A 26,137-nucleotide genomic window follows, 5' to 3' on the forward strand; every position below is an offset into this window, starting at 1 on the left:
CCATCGAGTCGCTGCTGCGATCGTAGAGATTGCAGAGCTCCGAGAAAACCTAACTGCACTTTATACACAAGAGGTCACCTGAACTTTTACCTGACTTCGCGTTGCCTAGGCAACGGATGATTTGAGGCAAATTCGTTACACGCATGCCTTGGCATCTTCTTTCATTCGCTTTCTCCTCCACCGTTTTTTTTTTTTTTTTTTGATATTGTATGTGTTAGTTTCCAATGCCAGACTCCTGTGCAGAGAAGCATGCTGTAATCTATCATCAGGAGGGAGTATTTATACATGTTCGACGTCATACATGCCGAGACCCCGTTCGTCACATCAGGAGTTTGTGCGACAGTCACTATCAGAGACATAGTTCTGTTGTCCATTGTGTTTTTTCCCCCAAAAAATGAAAGCTAGTGCATGCAGTCATAAAGCTGCCGCAGTTCATGACATAGGTTTTGCTGGTCAAAATAGTACAGAGAGTGAGAGAGAGAGAGAGAGACAGACAGACAGAATGACAGACAGACAGAATGACAGACAGATAGACAGACAGACTGAGGGAGAGGCAGAGGGAGAGAGAGAGAGAGAGAGAGAGAGAGAGAGAGAGAGAGAGAGAGTAAAGTATCACAAAAGTAGAGGCCATAGCAAGCGACTTTGTCACGAGGCGACCTTTCATCCTTCATTAGGCCGAACTTCCCGCTTATAGAATAACGCAAACCAATAACGTGGTTCATGCCATTCCGTCGGGGTCATCCCACGAGACCGACGCCCACGAGTCATACAGCCCACGAGTTCGACATTGAAAACAGGTCCATAAGTCATGCAGCTCACGAATCATACATCCCATGAGTTCGACACTAGATAAAAACAGCCCACGAGTTCGTCAGATACAACACGGGGCTTAATTCGTCGGTCTCGTGGGCTTTGTTTGTTTAGTGTCGAACTCATGGGCTGTATGACTCGTGGGCTATATGACTCATGGGCTGTATAACTCGTGGGCTGTATGACTCTTGGGTGTCGGTCTCGTGACGTGCACCCATTCCGTCGAGCTGACACGTTGTGTCTACCAATAAACGCAGCTACTTATAATCCTAGATATTCCTCTCTGCTCATTCCCTCTCTGTCTGTCTGTCTGTGTGTCTGTCTGTCTGTCTGTTTGTATGTCTGCCTGTCGCTTTCCTTCTCTGCCTTCAAAAAGAGAACACATGAACGTGCCGGATCGACACCTGCAGGCGAAACATGCCCCTGGTCCAGGTGATAGGTTAGAGCGAGCAATGAGACCGAAACGCAGGGCTCTGTTACGCAAGAATGCGTGCAAAGATTGTCTCATTTAATTATTTTATACAATTACGTGCAAATGTGGACGCTAGAAGGGCGCAATCAAAGGATGGGGGAGGGGGGGGGGGGCATCCTGTGCCCCTCCCCTCCTCTCTCCCCCCACCATCTTCCAATTCCTCTTAGCTTTATATCGCCCATCTATACGCGGGCGGGGAAAAATGGAATCGAATTTTGTGCTCGGCATCGGCAGCTCCTGACCTAGAAAAGATGAATAAAACCAAGATACATGAGGGGGAAAAGAAAAGGCGAGATTACCACAACAACGTGGACACTGAAAATAATCAAATGAGATTATTGAAGAGAACACCTCTTTTTTCCCATGACTGTCAGGTACGATTGTACAATCACCAGGAAGAAATACACCTTTTTATGGACGTAGACGTGATGATACTATTCGTTATTGCAGTGTGAGCCCCACAATCGGTCACCTTCGCTTCCTTCCCTGTGAGCCTTGATCCTGATGTGTGATGAGGTTCGTCAACTCGATGGCACGCAGATATTCAACAATTTGCGCAATATTGTCGCACACGCGGACAAGGAACCGGCGCGGCGGTCTTCCGTGTATTATCATAATAGGTGTGGCTAAAACATTGCCTTAAATACTGCAATCCAAAGACAAGAGACTGAAATTGGAGAGAAAGGGAGAGATTGGAGAGACAGAGAGAGAAAAGTAATGCAAATATTACCTCACTACGTTTTACTCATACTCACTTCCCAAGTGTGCCTCAGTCGTTCCCCATCAAGAGAATCTGAACGCCATGGATACACCAAACACGAAGCACTCTATTCTTCTTAGACTACAGCGATCATCATCATAATATAGGAGCTTTGTGTCAAGGTCAACCATTTGTGTCGTCAGATTTGTTTCCTCTTCGAAGCGCTAGTATGCTACGAGGTTTACCCGTTCTTTCCTATAGGCATTCACATCACGCTGATAGTGACAATCATTTTTCAGTTTTTCAGTTTCAGCCCTAAATGTATAAAAAGACAATAACAACAACAACTGACTTTTGTCTGTTTGACACCCACCTGATTTCTGCCCATAGAATGCATTTTCTTTCGAAGAAGCTGATTGATTCGTATGCAGTAAAAACGCGTAACAAAAGTCTGAAACCGCTCCAATAAGTTTTGACGACGAGCGCACTCGGGAATCGGAAAGCGACAAAGCACTTAGGTATTGTGTCACGCATCTCCCACTGACAGCAAGCTGCGGAAGGAAAAACAAAACAAAACGAATTGTCCTCAAATTAACCAGCAAGAACATAATACCTCATCTGACCCGTTTCCTACACAGTTCTGCCATCAAAAAATATTAGAAAAGAAAGTGCATGCAGCATTCAAATTAGTAATGTAAAAATTTTGCTCTCTTTAATTTTGCTCTGTTAAAAAAAAAGAGTAATGTGTTCTTTTAAAAACAAGCAGTCGTAAAGGAGAGAAAAGGACAAAAGTATGATGGAGGCATGGGATCAAACATGCGATCAAAAGGAACTACTGAGTTGCTTTCGTCAACTTGAGAACCCGCACTACATAATGGAACTGCTGGTTGGATGAATATTTCAAATTCTCAACCACAAACGAGCAGTAATTCAAGCATGTATATATGGCACAATGTGCCTGGTTGATACCGTTCGCTGACTATTGCTAGTCACCTTGGGCGAACCACGAGGGGTTGGCATTATTCTCCCCTTTCTCCTGCAGTACTCGCATGATTCTTTTTTCACACTGTTATGTAATCACTCTCCGTGCCATTTTATATAAGTCTGCATGAACCGAATGTCACATTAATTCAATATAGATAGATGAATCAACTATTTCTTTTTTTCTTAATTAATGTACCGTTGGCAGGAGGCCATAGATGGTATCATTAAAATTTCGCTGCTCCTTTTGTTGTCTTTTGGTGGTTTCGGGCGCAATCTTTTCCCTCGACATTCATCGTCACCAGATCGCGTTTTGAGACGGTAGACGACGTCTACGGAGCAGCGTAAACAACGTGAGCAACTCTACGACAAGAGGGTTTCATAGGTCCGCAGGCACAACTCTTTTTGAGATGACTCTGGAATTAGTGCGATGCTTTATTCTTTAAGGAGGTGTCACAGTAGGGGATCCTTTGTTTCCACACCGGGGCATCGGGGGAGCAGCTAAATCCCAGTGCACTCTTGAGTCTAATCGACTATAGTTGCAGCAATTAGTAACGCCTGCTTGTTAATTAACACCAGAGGGCGGAATCTCATTAAACTTGTCAAGTCGCGATGCGTTTAGTGCGCATGGATGTTTATGTGTGTTTTGTGATCATTATTGAAGTGTACTTATTATGTGCCAGTGGGTTTTTTTCCTGTCCAGTTTGGAAAATTTATCGGAGAGAAAGATGGAGGGAGTCAGAATGATAATTATGATAACAAAAGAAGAAAAGCTTTACCTTCTAAGAATATTAAATATGTTAATGTCTGTAGTTGGATTCCGTTTAAGGTGTTCTTTGGCAATATTACGTACAGTCTTCTTGTAGCTCGTAGGATTAAAGGACGCTCCGCGATATATCAACTCCCGTCTGTCAACAATCCCCTTATTCCTGGTTTATCATAATCCGTTTAAACCCTACAGCAAGAAACGGACGTGGGACTTGAAGCCTCGGAAGAGCGTGTCTCCTGCGTTCTTCACCCTTAAGTATACGCGGCAAAGCATCGTGATAGATTCCATTGAAATTCAAACAGATATCGGGTTTCCGCGAGGTGACACAGCATCGTCGGGCAGACACCCGAGCCGGGTGCCCGATTGCTCCCCACGCGCGTGTGGGCTAACGAGTGGTGGCAGCTACAGGCCCCGTGTTTACTCTTTTTTTTTTAAACCTCGTCGTTTTTCCCCCGCAAAGTGGCGCGACCAAGAGTTGCGAGAAGTCTGCGGAACGATGGTTTCTTACATTCTTTTCTAGGGGGTAATATGATACGCATACTTACACCATTAAGGAAGGGAAGAAGGACATAACGGGGGCATTACTGGCAGCGCTATAATAGTGTCAAACTAATGGCATCAGTAGAACCGGAACAAGCGATCAGCCACGCATCATCTTTCAGAAACAACAACAATGCAAATGACGGACCGGGCCAGTGAATATAATGGCGTACTTAAATAATAATAGTATTAAAAAAAGAGAAAGATATGGTGTCACGAATGAGATCGCATTTCTCAAATTTTGCGCTTCTAGTTTCGAATTATTCTCTCATCTTGTTTTCTTTAATTAAATCTAAAATATGCAGCGAACAGACTGATCATTTCCGCCCTGATACCTAACCTTGAAGTATGGTTGACAATTGATACTCATGGGGCATTACTTGCCTTACATTTTGTGCATTTTCTTTTATCACTGCAATATGCAGGGCAAGTGATATTAACCCAACTTTACATGATAACTGCAAAGAGTGCTGTTTTATTCTTTGAATGATTTTGAAAAATGAAGAAATGTAACAGATAATGTAACGAATGCTTTGGATAATGATATTCACAGCCTATATAGAAACATTACGACACAACGTTTCATATTTGATAATTTATTTCATCAAATTTGGATAAATGTCCCAGAAAAAAAAATGGAATTGAAAATTCATAGGCCTATCTTATGGTTGAGCCTCAAAATATGTACCACAGCGACGAGATATATAAAATTATGTCAATATATTATTTTCTTTTTCGGGGGGGGGGGGGGGTTCTTTACCGTTATAATGACAAGTATATACTATTTCCAGTTTCTTGTCGGTGTTATTTACTTACTTTTAATCATCCAGATAGGTATCAAAATACTTGGAGGTAATAAATTAAAGCTTGATTGTTTTCAATATTATGATGGAATCATAAAGATTATTGTTAACCGGTATTCAATCCTAGATTATGTATTGCTACTATTACCATCACTACCGTAAGCTGGATTAGATGTGATTTGGAATATCAGTGTCATAATGGCTATGCAAGTTAAAATCACTCTTCTCTTCACTGCTATGCTGCTAATAGTAAGGCCTACCCACTTGATTAATCTGCATCAGGTGCTTCGGTTTTCTGTTTGTGTGTGCTTTTCGCTCGCAGTTTCTTTAATTGTTTACTTACGGTAAAGACGTTGTGTATATAAAACATGACGTAGAAACTGTCTAACCATTTGTGTGCTTTGAGTGTTTATTTTGGCATGGTATAATATTATATTGTGCACACTGTCAAAAGACAATGGCACAGAACGGTTAATTGATGCCATTTTTCCCCAGTAAAGATCGAATGTCGGTTGTGACATTATCAACACGTGTGGGAATAAAATGAGGCGAAAATAAACCTACATTTCCCGCACCTTGTGTAAAAAAAAAGTCCTATACCGTAATCGAAGGGTGGGGGAGGATTCAAAGAAACAGTCCAATTCTTCAGTTATAGGTGATAAAGCCTATCGTTAATTGTCTCAGCATTCACTCTCCCTATAATCTTCAAAGCTACTTTGTCCAGTGGAATAGAGTTCACTGTGTACTTATACCAGGGAGGACAGGTGGAACACCTCCCTGCTTATACCTAATACACACGCACACGCACGCACGCACACAAACACAAACATGCGTACGTTTTTGTGTATACACACATCAACGCCAACCCATTATCGAAAAGCTGTATACGCGGCCCGTTAAAACGTTTAATGTGATTGTCGCCAAAGTCATCGGCATTCCCAAGTGCTTTTTCTTTATATGATAGAAATTCGTCGTTATCAGAATTTACTATTGTTCTATGTTTGCAGCCTGCGAGACTCATCTCCGCTTTAAATTGTAAATTCAAACACACACAATCGCCATCATTGCGTTAAATGTGGCCTGGGCCATTTCTCGCCTGTATGAGGAGAGCAAATACGAATGAGGGGAAGGATGGAAGAAAAAAAAAAGAGCAAGCCGTGGAAATTATTAAGCATGGCGTTTATACTTTCAATGCGGAAACACAATGCGAAGTACACGTTATTAGTCGCGCAGCAGGGGTCTCGGACCCACCTCGCGAATGCATCTATGCAAAGTGCCCCGGCAAGCGAGGCCGGTCGTTGTGGCGTCGCTTCCAATTCATTCTCCGCCGCCGCAATTTCGATTCTCCATTAAACAAACACGCCCGTGCACGCCAGTCCGCACACTCCTCGCGGCAGCATTTTACCCTATTGCTTATACACACAATACACACACACACACTCACATTTACACACACAAGGGACCCACGTTCATCGCGCTATATACCTCTCTCAAACGCCTCACTTTATATACGCCAAATACACTGATGACAGTTCACATCGTGTTAGTACTTCCGCATAAAATGACTTGTGCAAACTCCATTTATTCCATTGAGCACTCTCGTTTACGAACTTTTCGATCATGCTTAATGAAACTGGTTTCTACAATCAAAGAAATTCCAGCATATAAAGACATCGAATTGCTGTCAGCGATAATGCTTTATGAGAGACCTAGAACACAAATCGAAAGGAGAAAAAGAAAAAAAATGGTAATGTGTAGAATAGGTATTGTTAATTGCAGTGTGGCGACATACCGATTGAATCGTATTCAACGTAGTCCAAAAATGTTGTTTTTAATAGATATCAATCAAAGAATAATGCATCTTATTGTGACATTCATGGATTTCCCAGCTATGAAGCAGGACGTTACCTGATATCATTACAAGGAATCGGCTTCATATCCTATGCCTCCGCGCAGACAGGTGGTAAGCAGTTACAGTCCTTATACCAAGATCTATAGATGCTGCTGATATTCAAGCCAACTCATTGAAACGCAGTGGTATGTTAATGTCGGTCACTCCTATTGCCGATGACCTTGGGTGGTCGAGAAAGGGTTTTTGAAGATTCCAGCGATGGATGTATCAGGATATCAAGGCGTATAGTCTCAACAGGGCAGTTTACACTACAATATACATGCAGGCAACTACAAAGAACATAAATTATGTAAAATACATAACAAAACAGATCCTGAATACCAAGGGAAGGGGAGGTGGGGATGCCTCAAGTTTCAAGTTTCAAGTTTCCTTCCATTTTGCGACAAGGGTAATAATGTACACATCACTTTCTTTATAGTGACAGAAGTAATCTAAAGAAGACAATGTGAATCGAACGGAGAAAACAAGAATATTCGAAACCTTACAGTAACGATACATGGTAAGAAGAACTGAAGTAATCAAAGTGGAATATCAATTTGCATTGAAGGAACCCGCTGAAAAGACAATTGGTGTAGAATGTGTGCCCCTCGTGGAAAAAAAATAATGAAAAATTGGTGAAACAACGACAACAAAAAGCTTGGAAGCTTACTAACAGACAGAGGAAGAAAGAGACACACACACCAAAAACAAACAAATAAACAAACAATCATGAGACGAGACTGGGACAGCAACAAGACTATACTTATATGGAAAATGTATCCTTGTCACGTGACCTTTATTCTTTTCTTTTTTTAATTGAACGGTGCACCAAAAATACCCTTGCGTCCTCCAATGCTTAGATGATTTTTAGTGATGTAGAGAACTTATTGTTGTATGTTTAGCCTGCACCATATCATACCACAACGAGCAGGTACAGTCACAGGATGTATCGAAAACTTATTCGTGATGTTTTAACTCTTATAGTTGTGGCTGAGATGCAGCTTCGGGTTTCCAACTTTCTTTTTTTTTTTGCGAGATAATGAGAAACATTTTATGACATGTGAAAGAGCATGTAATTCTAAGAGGAATTCAAAGATTTTTTTATGAAAATGACTTTTGAAATGGCCGAGATATCAAAAATCAAAGAGGTCCTAATAAAACGTGGGGCCCGCCTTTTGTTAGGATCGCTTTGTTTTACTTTGTTTCTTGATATTTCAGCCATTTCAAAACCGGTTTTTATCAGTAAACTTTGTATTCATCTTAGAATTGTATGCTCTTTAATATTTCAAAAGTGGTTTCCAGCTATCTCGCAAAAAGTTAAAATCTGAATCGCCTACCCTCCTTCTATATGATAACTTTAGTTTGTCTGGGTTTTTCTTTTTCGAAAAAAAAAGAAGAAAGAAAAAATAACGCTCCACCTTCTCAACATGATTATGTCGCTGGTGGTCAATTTGTACAAAATTGTATGTGCAAAAAGTTAGCAAAGAGGCAGCAAGTACATTGCGATAAAAATAGTAAAACAAACAAACAAACAAACAAACCAACAAACTGAGTGATATCAAGAAAGAGGGAAAAGGATGAATCATTGACTCTATGAGGTTTGACTCTTCTTGTCAGGGGGTGCCAAAATGTTCACCCGAGACATTATGTGACGATTGTCATTTTCGATTGTTATTGTTATCATTTATACTGTAGTTGCCTAATAAGAACATTAACGCTTTATTGATGTGTGACAGCTTGTAGCCATTACAATCCCTGCATTAATTTGTATCACAGCTTGATCAAACCCCTCAGGATAAACTTGATATTGTTGCAATAAAGTAAATGCATAAATCTAGTAGATGCCTTGTTACCTCGAAATTTCAGGAACATTATCACCTTCATGTTATTGGTAAAACTGATTGCGCGCGCGCACATATACACACGCACACACACGCAAACACACACACAGTAGTCACAACGATGGAATTATGTCTCTCTATCTGTCTTTGCGTTCTCTGATAGCTTTTATGAAGTAGACTGAAACCTTTCACTCGTAAGTTTATCAATAGATGGTAAAAGATAGAACTGAATGAATAATTTTCTGAACAGGGGACAACCGACATGATTTCGTGTGTTTTCCGATGGTGAATTGATAATATTCTTGATAGGCAATAAGGAACTGATAATTAGATAAAAGAATAGAGTAGAGTTTTTGTAAGATGACTGCCTAAACAAAAGCCTGTACGACGCAAATACATAGGGCATAGCACCCCATCATTTTTTAGCAATGTCTTGAACATCCTGTTTTTCTTCATCCTCGCCCGTGTGTATTTTTTCCCCTTCTTTTTCTTCTCTCATCGCATCCCTCTATTTCCTCCACCTATTCGATAGTTTTATCCATATTCCTTCCGCTCGAATCAACTCAAATCTCCGCAGCTGACGGCGCGAGGCCCCGGCAATTCCGCCGAGGGTTCGCGGGCGGAGCGGCAGCAGCGCGAATGAGGGGAGCGGGGCGATCTAAAGACGTGAAAATCCCACAGTCAATGTCGCCGGACCGTTCCCCCAGCGCGTCGGCTGGGTGGAAGTTGGACTTCTCGCAAGCTAGGCGCGACGGGTAAGCGTACTTTTGCGCGCAGCCGAGCAGAAGCAATGACGGAGAAAATATTGAAGGAGGTGGATGCAGCGCAGGAAATTACCCTTTCTCTGCCATTGCATGTGGAAGGAGAGGCACGCTTCTTCTTTTTTCTCTTTCTCTCCCTTTTTATATGATTCTCTTCTATATATTTCTCTCTCTCTATCTATCTCCCTCTCTCACTTTTTTTGTCTCCCCCCCCCCCTTTCCTTCAATCACCGGCGTTGAATCAGGAGACGGGGGAAAAAGTTAGGCAAAATGATAGAGTGTTTACAAGAGATTGCAGAGTATTCGGGTCAGGATTTGATCATGAAATAATGAGGAAAGTAAGGAAGGCGATGTAATAGAAAATGCAAGATGTAGAAGAAATATATTTTCCTTCTGAGAGTGAGAGAGGAATATATGTACTGCTCTGAAAAAAAAAGGATAAAGAGATTGGGAGAGAGAGAGAGAGAGAGAGGGGGGGGGGGGAAGTAGAGTAGATACAGGTATGAACATAAAATCATGAAGAGAGACCGAAGAGAGAGCAAAATCCTGTTATAAAATGTAGTCATGTTATCAAGTTTGAAAAAAAAAAATCATCTTTTCTGTAAGAACGCCCCAAGGGAATATTGTAGGTTGAGCTGTCGTTTTCAAGGACATCCATGAGACAGATTGTGTATCTCTCTTTCGACACAAAGATTTCTCACATAGGTACGGTCATATGACGTCATAAAGGAGTCATGGGTATATCTTGCCTTCTTATTTTTTTCAAAGCCGTTTGACCGATCTTGTCTTTGATTAATTATAGCAACTTATTCACAATATTTACAAGATGCAAAGGCAGATTTTTATGCGTCATTAAGCTCCTGTTGGCAACTATCAAATAATTGGTGACGGAATCTAGAATAAAGGGAAATTTTACTGTCGGAGACAAAAATACATGATCTCTGTACACTGCATTAATGGGGAAAGGACATAAATTGCCTTGCTATTCAACTGTTTACATCATATTATTACTATTGCTATTATTATTCATATTACTACTATTATTATCATTATTATTATTATTATTATTATTATTATTATTACCATCATCATTTTGTTTTAAAGTTGCTGGTTGTGAGAGAAAATAAATAATGTCTAATCCCGTCACCCCAGACAGTTACTGCTCACTTTTTCGAATTCATATCTCTGCATTCTTATCTGTAAAGCTTTTTTTCAGTACAGGCAAATTGGTAAATTGGTTACGCTTTAGATGTGTTGGAACTTTCCATACAAAGACAAATTTGCAGGTGTCCGATCTTTTTTTTTTAAAGTGCCGGTGGCTTTTGTTATTGTTGCTATTCCTATATACTTTTAATTAGCATTCATAAACTCTATTAGTCTCTTTGTCCTATAATCTGTCCTTAAAGTGATCGTATAGTTTTTGTTGAGACCTAATTTCAGGTTTCTAACATTTTTGGGTGAGATAATGAGAAACCCCTCATGAAATATGAAAGAGCATTTAATTCCATGAGGAATTCAACGTTTATTTGATGAAAATTGGTTTTAAAATGGCTGAGATATCCAAAACAAAGCGATTCTAATAAGTGTGGGACCCACACTTTATTACAATCGCTTTGTTTTTCTTTGTTTTTGGATGTTTCAGTCATTCCAAACCCGATTTTCATCAAATAAACTTTGAATTCCTCTGAATAAAATGGTATGCTCTGCACTATTTCATAAGTGTTTTCTTGGTATCTCACAAAAAGTTAAAAGCCCAATTCTCATCTCCACCAATACTGTACCATCCCTTTAAACGAAATGAAATACAATTACTTTGTTATTATACTTCTGGGCAATATCTGTTTCGTTCCAATATCATATCTTTTTGTTGCAAGGCCGACGCCTGTATTTACAAAAGTCCTCATTTTGTGGAGACATGAAGAAGAAAGCTTGAAGAATAGATAATTCTAGGGCTACTCCTGCAAGTTTTTCGAAGCATTTTCCTACTTTTGTGCCCCCCCCCTCCCCCATCATTTCGCCCAGTCTTTGTGAATAAGTATGAATGTGTTTATGTTTCAAATTACGCATACACGAGGGCTCCAGCCTGCATGCTCCCACAAGATCGTGACACAGTCTCCGCGTACGCCCTGCATGCCATGTGTGCGTAACGAATATATAGCGACTGATGTAGGTTTTTCTTCCTTCTCCGCGCTGCTGCCTGCCGACAACAAAAGCAAATGTTGTGCGATGACTTCCCGTACCTGACCTCGGGGCTGATTCTTCCGATTCAATTCGCCTCATTACATTTCTGTTAGCATTAAAATAACTTTGCATTGTAGGTCGTCGGAAGGAAACGAATAATGATAATATTTTTAGCCGTCGAGTTCACGCACTATAACTCGCACACTTCGAGCTGCTTGTTAAAGTTGTGTTGCGACTTCTATACGGAATAGAAAGTGTAAAGGTGAGTTAATACTCAAATTTCTTTTTGTACCTAGAAAATAAACCAAAAATGGCTACAAAAAGGAAATAGAGTTAAACCCTTTGCCAAGATTTCTTAGGTTAGATCTTCAGAAGATTAATTTTATCAATTTAAAATTTCAGCTAAAGATATCAGCACAAACTTTGTTATCATATAATGTGAATTAATTTTGCATTTCCATGCTCAATTGAATAATGGAGTACTATGCAGTACGGTAGAAATCTCTTTGTTTTTATTATTTTCTAAACTATGATGAATAATAAGCTTTTATGATTTGTTAGTATTCGGTGCATAGGATGAAATATTTGTGTAAGTTCTGAACGGTTTCTGAGAAACCTTTGAAAGCGTGAAACAGTGCTTCCATGCAGAATCACTTATCATTATCAATATCATTACTATCATTGTCATTATTCGAGTAGAATGTCATCTGTATTTGGATTTATTCTGACATTAAACTTAACATCAATTTCAGTATACTTATCATGATAATAATAATAATAATAATAATAATGATAATAACAATAATAATAGTAATTACTATCATTATTATCATCATCATCATTATTGCATTATTATCGTAATTATTTATCGATGTTGGTGTTATTGCTTATTTGAAGGCAAGAAACATGTAACAATACAATATTTACCTCATGAAATTATAATGTTGCAATTGTCGGATGAGCAGATGCCTTCACTTCAGTAGTCCCTCAATGAACAGGACTTAAGTCGTCACTGACTTTATTCTTATTTTTCAATCAATTTACAAAAACGACAAAACATCCCCTGAATTAATAGAGCTTTAGGGCCTATTATACTCTTGGTAGAAAGTGAAGAGTTTGTTCGCAAAAACCGATAAATCCATATTTGCCAAATGGAGATATTTGCGATTAAAGTTCAAGAAAAATAAAGAGAATAATAAGAAAATTTGTGCTTTTTTTACCATAACTTCGAAAATGTACCTTTATAATCTAGTGACCAATATATAATTTAAAAGGTATTATTTTGTACTTTATGACAGAGACCGTACTTCAAAATCTTCAAAAATGGACTTATCGGTTTTTGCGAAAAAACTCTTCAAGTGTTTCGTAAAGCCTAACTAATCGACCAAATCATTACTTGTAAAAATGCCATTATGTAGGCCCACAGACCGATGTGGGAATTGTAAGGCGCTGACATATTGTTTGATTGTATTTGCGTGAGGTGGGGACGATTCGTCTCTGTTGAAAGTCAGCTAGAAATTCAGTGGCATATTCACTTTATAAGATACTTATTCTATAATGTCTTTGCTTTGCTTTACTTTGTTTTGCGTTGTTTTTCACAAAATCTTTTCGTCGCGTTTTGCACTATCTCTTTTTTTTTTCGCTGCAACATGATAGAGTTGAGATACTACAGCGCAAGTCGCAAACTTGTTCCCCAATCACTCTTTTTCAGTGCGCGAGGGGGTTACGTATATTAAAGTAAGCTACTCTTGTGCGGTAACGTACGCCTCACTGGAGCTACCTGAATACCTGGGGTCCAAATGCGCGTACGCTATACACCTTTCCGCTCGACTTGATCCCCACTGGTAATTTATAGCGGAAAAAAAGTTCACGTTTGGGTCATGGTCGACAGGAACTGCCGAGGTGTTTTTGATGTGATATGATGTGCGTTCCATCCACATGGAGGGGGGACTTTGGAATCGCATTATCGGGTCTTTTTTTTTCATCTATTTTCTTGTTAACTGTATACTTGTCAGACTTGTTTATGAAAAAAAAAGAATCAAAAAAGAGAGGGGAATAAAAAAGAAACCATTGTTTATCTAACTGCAGAGCACGACGCATTGTTATTGCTGTCATTGTTATCTTCCGGTATTTTTCCTTCGGTCTTTACCACGCTGTCATTTCAATTTCGGTCTTCTCAGGAGAGCTCTCGAATCTCCATAGTAACGACAAATCCTTCATAAAGGTGCTTGATGGAGCCCTCATGTGACGTATTTTATACAATGAAAGAAGTATTATATCTCTAAGGACGTGCGCCCCATTTTTCTGTATGTTTTTTATCTTTTATCATCATTATTATTATTATGATCAGAACTGATTCGAGTTAGATAATGTGGCACATTTATTGTGGTTATGACGGCATCATTATTTTGAAAGGACCCCCCTTTTTTTTTGTTGGCGACTTATACACCATATTTTAGCCTCGATGTTGGTAACAAATCATACTCCTGGTGTTTTTCTATTTGACAATGTTTACTTGCTTTTTACTGCGTACACTGTACATATTTCTTTCACGTGTCTGTCTATGTGGTTTCCGGCTGTTTCTTTGACAATTGTCAATAGGATCGATATATATATTTAGATTACACTTCTGGCGTCTCCTGTTTGTTTGTGTGCTTGTTTGTTTTTTTCGTTTGTTTGTTTGTTTTGTTTCATAGTGCCTGCATGTGTGTGCCGGTTATGGTATGTGTTTGTGTGTTTGTGTGTTTTTGCGTCTGTTTCTATGGCATTGGTCAATACGATCAATTAAGTTCATTTTTTTTTTTTGGTCAATTCGTGTTTTTCTTTTTCATTTTCACTCTTTTTTTTCAACAAAACATAACACAGAATAAATCAGGAATTAACCTTGGCCTACATCCGACTGCGTGAAAGATAAATGATGGTTAATAAATAAGTTATGGTAAACTTGTTATAACCGCGTTTAAAACAAAACAGACTAACTTTAATCTCATGCCTTCTTTTATTTATATACAACGGATTTCTTTCTTTGGTATAAATAAAGTAAAATTTAAATGCGTTCATCCAACATACTTCACACAGAACACTGTTTGACTGGTCATGATCTGGAGTTCGCTTATTGTAGTTTGTTATACTGTTCCTTTTCATTGCGTTTCATAGTGCTTGATTCCTGCTGGAGTCTATTAGGTTTGACCTCTGAAACACAATTGAGGAAGTAGGGGTTTAGTTTGACCTTACATTCACTTCCGCAATGGCGCATGCATAAACATTATGTACATTTTACGCATTCATTTTCCCCTTTTCTGTCCCTGAGGGATGTGCGTGACCGACAGACTTTGAAGTTTGTGGTACAGCTGTCCTGTGAGATGTCTGATGGAGTTTGTGGTCATCTAGGACACTCTGCCACTCCAAAATGGATCAATAAGCCGACGAATATGAACGTAATTACAAACGAGCTCTTTCCTACGAGTGCGTAACGCCTCTACCCCTTTACAGTCTATATTAGTTTGTTAACAGGTGCCTTGAAAAAAAATAGAAACAAAGAAGAAAACCCGAGAAGAGAAGAGATCAGAAGAGAAGAGAGCTTGATCCCAGCACGATCGACTACATAGCAAAAGATAACTACCCGTTTTCGGTGTGGCAGCTACTTTCACTCGCCAGCCGTGTTTACGTACACCTTGTCTTCGATATTACCTTGAGGCAAAGCCAGACTCGCTCCCAAGTCAAGTGGAAGGACGGATATACTCCTGGGGTGTAATGTGCCACGAATGAAGGAGAAGAAGAGGAGGAGGAGGAGGAAGAAGAAGACGAAGATGAAGGAAGGGGGGGGGGAAACAGGAATGGGGGAGAATACGTGCGGGAATATAAGGCGTAGAATAGAGAGGAGGCATATGGACAATAACGGAACAACTTCGATTTGGGATTGAGGGGTGAGGTAAAGAGATAGGGGAAAAAAGAAGGGGCGGAGGAGGGAAAATTGGGGGGGGGGGCAAGGGACAAGGAATGAACGACATTCATGACATGGTAGGTTTTACGTGGATGTCTTGGCAGGAATTCCTTTGTAGGAGGATGATCATGATCACGGGTATGACGAATTAATGTCTGAATAATAAATCTCGTAGGATGTCCATGCAAGAACCAGCAAAACGATGAAAATAGAAGGATCTATACTCTTTTAGCAAAAATGATATCCATCGGAGGCCTTAATAGAAATAACGATATTTACTTTTTTATATCCAAATTAAGTCTTTTGTCAGTGATTTCATTATAGCTAGCATACAAACCAACTTTGGAGCATAACATGTTGGGAATTGGAAAAATGATATCAATATTCGTACGTGTGAGTGTGGGTATGTTGTGTTGACTTTATGTACAGTTTGTATGTATGTATGTATGTACAATGTATGTATAGTATGTATATGTATGCGTGTATGTATGTGTATGTGTGTATGTATGTATGTATGTATGTATGGATGGATGGTTTGATGGATGAACTGATCGAAGTAAGAATGAATGCTTATGATTTATGTGTGTACATTCAAAACTTGGCTTTTGAGAGATCGCCAAACACATGGGATGTATAGGGAAAAAAGGTGCAAAGGGTACACTATGGGAAAACTGCCGATAGTATGTAGAAGCAGAAATCGCCGGCTGCGACGAGGGGAATGTAGATAGAGAAAAAGAGGGGGAAAAAGTAAAAATCCTTCGTCGGTCTGTTGCCGTTGATGCCCGTCCATAAAATTACCCCTTCGTGGCGAGAAGTGCGGATAGGGCATTTTCGTCGGCGAAGCGTGGCGTAATTGCAAAAATTACGTAGTTCAACTCATAACGCGCTCCCCTCGGGTTTGTATAGTTGAGAGGTGTAGCGGGGCTAGGCGCACAGCAAAGATTCGGCGAAATATGAGAATGAAAATGGCAAAAATTTTAAGGAGCGATGGCTTGGAAGTAATGTATTTATATCAGGCAATTATTGTGCCATGTGGCATGGATTTTTTTTTTTCAAATCACCGAACGATACGAGTAAGGTTGGAGACAGAAATATCGACTATTTGCTATATTACATAGTCGTAATTCACAATGGACGCTGAAAAAAAAGATATAAAGATAAAGAAAGAATTGGTGAAAATAGCACAAAACAAGGTGTTTCAATATTCAAGGTAACATGTTAACACGTTTGAAAAGCGAAGCCATCACCGCCATGTTCGATATCAATGTTTGGCAATCCTCCATACTTACAGAGTTACAGAGTTACAGACTTATCATCCATACTTATAGAGTTTATACCATCACAGTGTATCCACATATACTCTAATATCTTGGCCCAGTGAGAATAACTCTCTAGCAAGAAGAGATCTTATAAGGGCATGATGTGATACATAGCAACAACAACAATGAAAAGTTCATGAAAATGTACTATAACCCATAAGCATAGATCACGGCGACTACTTCAGAATTCGTCAGCAGTTGATAGCAGATCAATATCCCACAGTAATTGGGAAATATTACATTATTATGATATTATCGCCACATTGTTTTGTTGATATCAGGAAGAGTGGTGTTCATAACTACGTGTATATAGGTTGAAAATAATACCATTTGTTGTTATGTGTCAAATAAAAAGAGGATTATCATTAACGACCATGGCAACGCTAGCTGAGTCTTCTTGACCTATGGCCTGTCGGTAGGTTCATTTCTTCCGTAGATATGAAACCAGGAATGCCCGTAACGAGTGCTATCAAAGAGGAAGTGAAGTAATGAACTTGTCCATTACAAGTAAAAAGGGTTTTAATATGAAATGCAATGTACTTTGCCATGCGCAGCATAGAACATCAGTTAATAATACATAATATGTGTAATTTAACATATCATATAAAATCATATATCAAAAAGTACGTGACTAAGAACATTCTATGACATCGTCGTTAAGTTTTTCCGATTACATTCATAAGAAAGAGTATTTCTTTTTTAACTGCAACAAATATCCAGAACATTCAAAATAGCATCAGCATGCTGCTTTCTCTTTTCATTCACAACTTTTTCCCCCCAATAAAACTTAGTCACGAAATGGCCATACATTCATAGAGATTTTGATATTCTAGCAAGATACCTGTTGTAAGTCAAAATATGTGTACTATCAATTTTAAGGCTGCTTTGAGTGTGAGACCACTGGCGAAGTTCGGGGGATATTTCCTTTTACCAGGAGATAGTAGCATTCCAGAGACTTCAACCTTTCATAGTATTACGATTATAACAGAACGGAAGAGAAATAGATAATCAAAGATTAGTTGAATCAAGAAACTGGAAATAAACTCACTGTTGCGACGTTTCGCCAATTATCAATTGGCTTCTTCGGGCGAATGAAGCTCCCGATGATGGAATGGCCCTGTGCACAATCTCGCACTATTTAAGGGCCATTCCATCATCGGGAGCTTCATTCGCCCGAAGAAGCCAATTGATAATTGGCGACACGTCGCAACAGTGAGTTTATTTCCAGTTTCTTGATTCAACTAATCTTTGATCTTGTACTTCGACTGGATGAATGAGAAGAATTTACATCAGAAATAGATAATATATGGTTTTGTCATTATTCTTTATTATTACTATTATTATCATTATTATTATCATTATTATCAACAATTATCGTTGTTACAATCGTGTCATTATTATCATTATCATCCTCCTTATTACTATTTCTATCATTGTCAGAAGTAGTAGTATTAATTTTGAATAAAGTTGTCTTTTCCGAGAGTTCTCTCTCTCCTGCTGATGTTGCAAAGTAGTTTACTTTTACTCACATTTTTCCACAACTACTTACGTGTTTTTTTTTTGTTTCAATGTTTATGAATTGAACACATGCACACACATACACACACACGCACACACACAAACATGGAAAGAACCCATCGTGTCGACGAGACGACTTTGCAATGGAAAACTCGTGCACGTACGGACACTATCTGCGTCGTCGTTCACTCCCCACCTGTGCCAGAAAAAGAAATCACGCTGTCAACGCGCGCGTTCTCGTCACACAAAGCGCGTATCATGTCTGTTTGTGTTCGTAATTCCTTCCCACTCCGTCTTCACAATGCCACTCGAGGTGAAAGTATTGGTGCCCACGTATCAACTCAGTCTGAAGACGTCCGTCTTTGTACAAATCCTGCTCAGTGAAGGTTTTTATTTCAGTAATCACTTTCGTGTAATCCGCTTACTTCTCTGAATACGAAAACAGTTTTCCCAGAAGACGGCCTTTATGTCGACAGTATAGATTATTCCACGCTTCCTATGTGAGCCCTTTTTTTTTCATCAATTTCAATTTAACCCGGCAAAAGAAATGTTCGACATCCAGTAAAAAGCCGAAGTATGCGTTAGAGACCTCGGTATACATGGAGCTGATGTAACCAAACTCTTTCTATCAATCACTGTGTCCGCGGAATTAACGAACTTTTTCTTTTTTTTTTAGAATTCAATGTCTAATGTTGATGTATTGTTGCTCTTTTTCCTTCTTTTTTTTTCTCCGAAGCAGCACACAATCGTCATTGGCGCCTGTTTTTTTTTTCTGTGTTTTTTTCCTTCATTTTTGAGTCATTATTTGAGCTGATGGTGATCATTGAGTGTTCCCGCCAATGGAGGCTTTTAATTGCGTGTAATACGTGCACGGTTATGGTCCCTCGTCACTTTCCGCAGACAACGAACAGCCGGGAGTAAGGGCTTAGCGTACCGCATGAGCCAGGCAGTGTCTGCTGCTTTCAGCCGGTGCATCCCACCGCTGTGAAAGCTCGGACGAGATAAAAATCTCGGGATGTCGGCTGGTAACTTTCACTACCAGGGGCGTCACCAGCTTTTTTTCAAGGGGGGTGCGTTTTGACCCTAATGTAAGGGAGATTCTTTTTTTGACAGACATTTGGAAAAAAGGAAGCTCTCAATCCCTAGACTTTTACTGTTTTTGAGGGAAACCAAGCGGGGAAAGGGCACCGGCGTAGCTAGGATTTCATCTTTTTTTATTTTTTTATTTTATTTATTTATTTATTTATTTATTTTTTTTTTTTGTGGGAGGGGGGGGGGGTTGTTAGTATGCGAGGGAGCGAGCAAGGGGGGGGGGGTGGAAGTTCCTGTTGCCCCCCCCCCCTCCCACGGTGAGAACTTTTTGCATTTTGATGTTGTAAATGGTGCAATTTGATGCAGGCTTTTTGCGTGTTTTTGTCGACTTGAAACAGTCCCATTTGTTTAAGGTAGCAGTACATTTTGATGGAATTTGTTGTTGAACAATGTGCCTATAAACTATATCATTTCAATAAACTTATTGTATTGATTCTTTAACACACTGATGTCATGAACGCGACCGAGCCCGAGCAAGCGGAGAGAGCGAGGGGGGATTTAATGCATGCTTTGCTTGTTTTATCGACTTGAAACAGTCCCACGTGTTTAAAGTGAAGCAGTATATTTTGATGTAGATTATCATCAAACAATTTGCCTATAAAAAAGTATCATCCAAACAAACTTCCTGTTTTAATATTTACACTGAATATCATGAACGCGGCCAAGCAAGAGCGAGAGGAGTGGGCGAGGGGGAGGATGTGGGAGGGAGTGTCCCCCTCCCACGGTGAGCGCTTTTTGCATTTTGATGTTGTAAATGGTGCAATTTGATGCAGGTATTTTGCGTGTTTTATCGACTTGAAACAGTCCCACTTGTTTAAGGTATCAGTACACTTTGAAGTAAATTATTATTGAACAATTTGCCCATAAATGGTATAATTCAAATAAACTTCTAGTAATAATTCTTACACTGATGTCATGAACGCGACCGAGCCCGAACAAGCGGAACGAGCAAGAGGGGAGGTTGTGGGAGGGGGTTGTCCCCCTATAAATGGATTATGGAATGACGGTGTAAAACGACAAATTACTGGCAGCAATATCGGGAGAATGACTTAACGATTACACGCGAGCGAGCGGAGCGAGCGAGCTTTAAAATTTTTGGCATTTTTTACAGTCCCAAAACTGCCGTTAGTCGCCATATTTTGTTGCTTTGGAAATTAAGGGGGGGGGGGGCGCACCGGGCGCAACTGCAGGCAATTACTGGCAGCAACATCAGATGAATGGCATAACGATTAAATGCGAGTAAGCGAAGAGAGCGAGCTTGAAAATTTTGACATTTTACAGTAAAAAAACTACCATTTGGAGCTTTATTTTTTTTGCTTTAGAAATAAAGGGGGAGGGCGCACCGGGCGCAACTGCAAGCAATTACTGCCAGCAACATCAGGAGAAAGGCATAACAATTAAATGCGAGCGAGCGGAGCGAGCGAGCTTGAATATTTTGACATTTTACAGTAGAAAAAAAAAAACCCTGCCGTTTGTTGCTATATTTTTTCGCTTTAGAATGTAAGGGGGCACATCGAGCGCAACTCCTAGCAATTACTGGCAGCAACATCAGGAGAGCATAACGATTACATGCGAGCGAGCGGAGCGAACGAGCTTGAAAATTTCACATTTTACAGTCCAGAAGCTGCCGTTCTCAGCCATATTTTTTCGCTTTGGAAATCAAGGGAGGGGGGGGGGGGCGCACCAGGCGGGAACTGCTGGCAATTACTGGCAGCAACATCAGGTGAATTGCATAACGATTAAATGCGAGCGAGCTTGAAAATTTTATATTTTACAGTCCAAAAACTGCCGTTCTTAGCCGTATTTCTTCGCTTTGGAATTTTTTTTTTTTTTTTTTGGGGGGGGGGGGTGGAGCGCATGCCACCGGGCGCAACTGCTGGCAATTACTGGCAGCAACATCTGGACCCTGTCTTATCAAAAGTTATAATCTATTTTAAATTTCCTTAACACACAGGCTGCCATTGACTTATGATAGAAATCAACTTTATAATCAATTTTAACTCTTCATAACACAGGGTCCAGGTGAATTGCATAACGATTCAATGCGAGCGAGTGAAGAGAGCGAGCTTGAACATTTTTGACATTTTACAGTAGAAAAACTGCCGTTTGTAGCTATATTTTTTCGCTTTGGAAATTAAGGGGAGGGGGGCGCACCGGGCGCAACTGCAGACAATTACTGGCAGTAACATCAGGGGAATTGCGTAAAGATTAAATGCGAGCGAGCTTGAAAATTTTGACATTAAACAGTCCAAAAACTGCCGTTTTAAGCTATATCTTTTTTGCTTTCGAAATTAAGGGGGGGGGGGGCGCACCGGGCGCAACTGCTGGCAATTACTGGCAGCAATATCAGGTGAATTCAAATGCGAGCGAGCGGAGCGATCGAGCTTGAAAATTGTGACATTTTACATGCCCAAAACTGCCGTTTGTAGCTATATATATATATATTTTTTTTTTTTTAATTTAATTTTTTTTTTTTTGCAGTAAGGGGGGGGGGGGGGGCGCACCGGGTGGAACTGCCGGCAAATACTGGCAGCAACTTCGGGAGAATGGCATTACGACTAAAATGCCAGCGAGCGGAGCGAGCGAGCTTGAAAATTTTGACATTTTACAGTCCAAAAACTGCCGTTTGTAGCTATACTTTTTCGCTTTGAAAATTGAGAGGGGGCGGGGACGCCCGGTGCGCCCCTCCCCCTGGATCCGCCACTGGTAGTCAAGGGTGTCGGTTTATGTTCATGACTGGGGGAGGTATGACCAGCGAGGTGGCGTCGAAGTGGCCAAGCATGGGAAGATGTCCAAAATCTATCTAAATAGTAAACACTGTATAGAATACACCTGTACTATACAGTAGATATGTATAAAATCAGTGCTGCCAGAACCAGGGGTGCGAATTTTTTTGCCCATGATTTTTTTTTTTTTTTTTTTTTTTAGGGTCTGAAGGGGGGTGCGTTCGCACCCAACGCACCCCCCCTGGTGACGCCCATGACTACATCCCCGTCGTCCCTTTTCCCTTTTAGAATGAGGAAATGACCAAACAGAAACGTAAATGGAAAACGAAGCAAAAGAAAACGGCACAGAAAATAAAAGGTTCATTCGGAAAGGGAAAGTATACAAGGAAAGGGACAGGCTCTTGAAATTCAAAATGACGCTCAGTACGACGGGTTCTCCGCCAAAAATAGTAATCCATATGGATCATATCTTGTTTGTTTTGCGTGCTTGCTCTTATTGTATACGCACTGGTTTTGCACATATTTTTGTGCAAATATGTAAGGAAATAGGTAAGGAAATGATGTCAAACTAATGAAAGAAGCAAACAAACAAACTATGATAATTCATCTGAATTTCAAGCCAGGAATAGACCAAAGACAGGGGTGAAATTGGTGACTATCATAATATTATGTCTTTGAGTGTTGTATTGCGAGAACATAATGTATCTACTGGTGGTATACATTCTTTTTTTTTTAAATAAAGAAATGTATTGTATAGTCCTCCATAGCTAGGGGTGACATTCCAAATTTGAATATTAGTGAGGAGTATATTCCGGCATCAGAGATGTATGGAATTCGCACTGCAAGTTAAATGATTATTGTGTGTTTAAAAAAAATTGAAGAAAGAAAGGCGATCATAAAGAATGATTATTTCTAGACGATTGGAATGAAAACACGAGCGAATCAATGATCATTACCCGATGTAATCAGCTGTTAAGGCGACGAAGCACGCTGTTACATTGCTTCTTCAGATAAAACACATCGTATAATATAATCTTATGTTCATGAGGGGCAACCATTCACGATGCCTTTTGCTTTCATGACGTTTGACTGTTTTAATCTTCATCCCTCTCTCTCTCTCTCTCTCTCTCTCTGTCTATCTCTCTTTCTCTTTCTCTCTCTCTGTCATGACTGTTTGTTGTTTCTTCGCTGTTCTTTCTTTCATTTTGTCTTGACATAACGTGCGTTTTGTGTTGAGGGTTGCTGTACTTTCATCATGACCTGTTAAGGACTGTTTTTATATTTAAGATACCCAATGAATGTACGCGCCTACCACCTCATTTTTTTTCTCTCTTTCTTTTTCATCTATTTTTTTTTTTCTTTTAATTCCTTCCCCAAGCTCAATGTGCCCCTTTCATTTGCTGAAAAATTGCCTTTGGCGAATCCCCCATGAATTCGCGATTTTTTTTTTCTCCGTATGACTTTGACAGTAAGATATTTTTTCTCTCTTTTTTCTTCTCTTTCTCCCCTTCTAGTTACCAGGCAGTGGGGAAATTGTTATGTTTTTCTCTCCCTATTTCTCTCTCTCTCTCTCTCTCTCTCTCTCTCTTCGCTAGCATTTTCTAGCTATTATTCCAGTCACCTTACAGCCACAATTAGAATCACAAAGAGCGAATGGCAGCAGCTTCGACGTAATTTTGTAATGAATGCATATGGAAAATACCTGTAAAATGGTCGGGCAGGGCACGCGGTTATTTTTGTTGCCACAATAGTACCTGGATTCCCCATGTACGCAATGCGTTTGGCAGCGACATTCTACAAATAGCTGCACTTTTTTTCCTTTTTATCTGGATGACGTTATTGTATTAAAATATATCGCTCAACCCGTAGTATTGGTATTTTGACTCAAGCGTCGGGGTATACATTCTATAAAACGTTTGACATAATCGTGTATTGGAAACAATAACCGCACATCTTGGCAAACGCTCTCGATGATGTTGTGAGTAGAGGCTAACTTTTCAGATGACATCTCCGCTAGGGGCAGATCTGAGTTCAATAGTTCACTTATACTACAACGAGATTGCACAAAGAGTTGATTCTCTGAGCATCATATTGCCTGTTACTTGAAAGAATGGAACTCCATTTTAGTTTCACATTGCTTTAATGTCTCTTAAATCATAATATTGACCTAAATACTCATACTATAGGAACGTTAACATATAGATAATGTTTGGTACGTGAGAATGACGTTAAGAATCATAGTGATAATCTTAACAGACGTTCAATAAAGAGTCGTTCTAACATATATAATATAATGCAAGTACTTCATCCCTTGCTCTTATTGCACGGATCCAAAACCTTTTCCAATTTTGCAGTTAATAACCCACATAAGATCATTTTATTGCTTCGACGTTTCAGTGTAGATCTTAATAGCACAATGCTACTGTTCATGTTTGGGCAGTGTAATGCATTTAGCTCCGTGTAAAATGATAATGATAATAGGATAATAATGATGATAATAATGATGATGATAATAATAATAATAATAATAATAATAATAATAATAATAATAATAATAATAATAATAATAATGATAATGATAATAATAACAATAATGATAATAGTAATAATGATGATAATAATGAATAAATCAATAAATATATATATGTCTATAAAAATCACTGATCTCGATAGGTGGGAGGTATCTAGATATCTCATTAACCCATCCATACTGTACAAACAAGTGAAGCCGCCCCGCCGCCATCTTACCACGCACTCTATGGGTATTTGAACACATTTTCAAACACCGTCACGAAGATCACATGATGTCGCGAGCTCGGTACACAAAATGTAAGGCAATATGCATGGTAAAATGGCGACGCGGTAGCTTCAATACGACTGGTCTATATGAGATATCCAGATATTTTCTATAGAGATCAGTGAATGAAATACTTTTAGTTCATAATCAACATCAGACTACAGTTGGCGCTATTCATCGACAAGAATCACATCTGGCCAATCATGTGTTCAGTCGTTGTCAGCGATGCGAGAAGTTTGCTTCTCTCTTATGTCGGCATTTGTACTTATGTTTCTTTTATTGCTATATGAACAATACAGATGGCATGAACTACATCCATAACATAAAGGAAAAGTTATTTTGATGGAACAAACATTGATCGTTTCCGACAAGGAAATAAAACAGGGCATTAAAATGACCCTTAAAAGACTTCAACACATAATTAATTCGACTTGGCTATCAGAATTTCTTTGTCTTTTATATTCAGTGGCGTATCTAGGGGGGGGCAAGGGGGGCACGTGCCCCGGGCGCCACTCCTTGGGGGCGCCGAAAACGAAAAAACGAAAAAAAAACGAAGAAAAAGAAAGAAAGAAGAAGAAGAAGAAAAAAGAAAAAGTAGAAGAAGAAGAAGAAGAAGAAGAAGAAAAAAAAAACCTCGCCCAGACCGGGGGGGGGGGGGGGGGAGAGAAAACTAAATCAAACAAGATAAAAACAAAAAATGACAATGTTTATTGTGTTCACACAAGAATTCCGTGTTATGTAAACTGAAATTTTGGCTCTCTCGCTGCGCTCGCTAACTGCTCGCAAAAATTTATATATATAAAAACGAAGATAAGAACAAAACGTGATGATGACGCGGACAAAATGACAATGTATATTGTGTTCGCACATGCCATCGTTAGAAGGCAGAATATTACACGGAGCAGCGGCTGCAATTTTATTTCTTTCGTTCTGAAGCGATCGCCCATTTGATCAAACGAGGGCGCCAAAGTTGTCGAACATACGGGGGGGGGG

General features: G+C 39.6%; 1 protein-coding gene across 1 annotated transcript in view; it reads left to right on the forward strand.

The window, feature by feature from the left end:
- The window catches only part of LOC139708078 (paired box protein Pax-6-like), a 91,831-nt gene that overhangs the window by 38,618 nt on the left and 27,076 nt on the right, over positions 1-26,137 (forward strand). The gene's annotated exons all lie outside the window — the stretch shown is intronic.

The sequence above is a fragment of the Diadema antillarum genome, unplaced genomic scaffold (genome assembly GCF_040938485.1).
Source record: "Diadema antillarum isolate AM-2024a unplaced genomic scaffold, OU_Dant_1.0 seq00001299_RagTag, whole genome shotgun sequence".
NCBI classification, from domain to species: Eukaryota; Metazoa; Echinodermata; class Echinoidea; order Diadematoida; family Diadematidae; genus Diadema; species Diadema antillarum.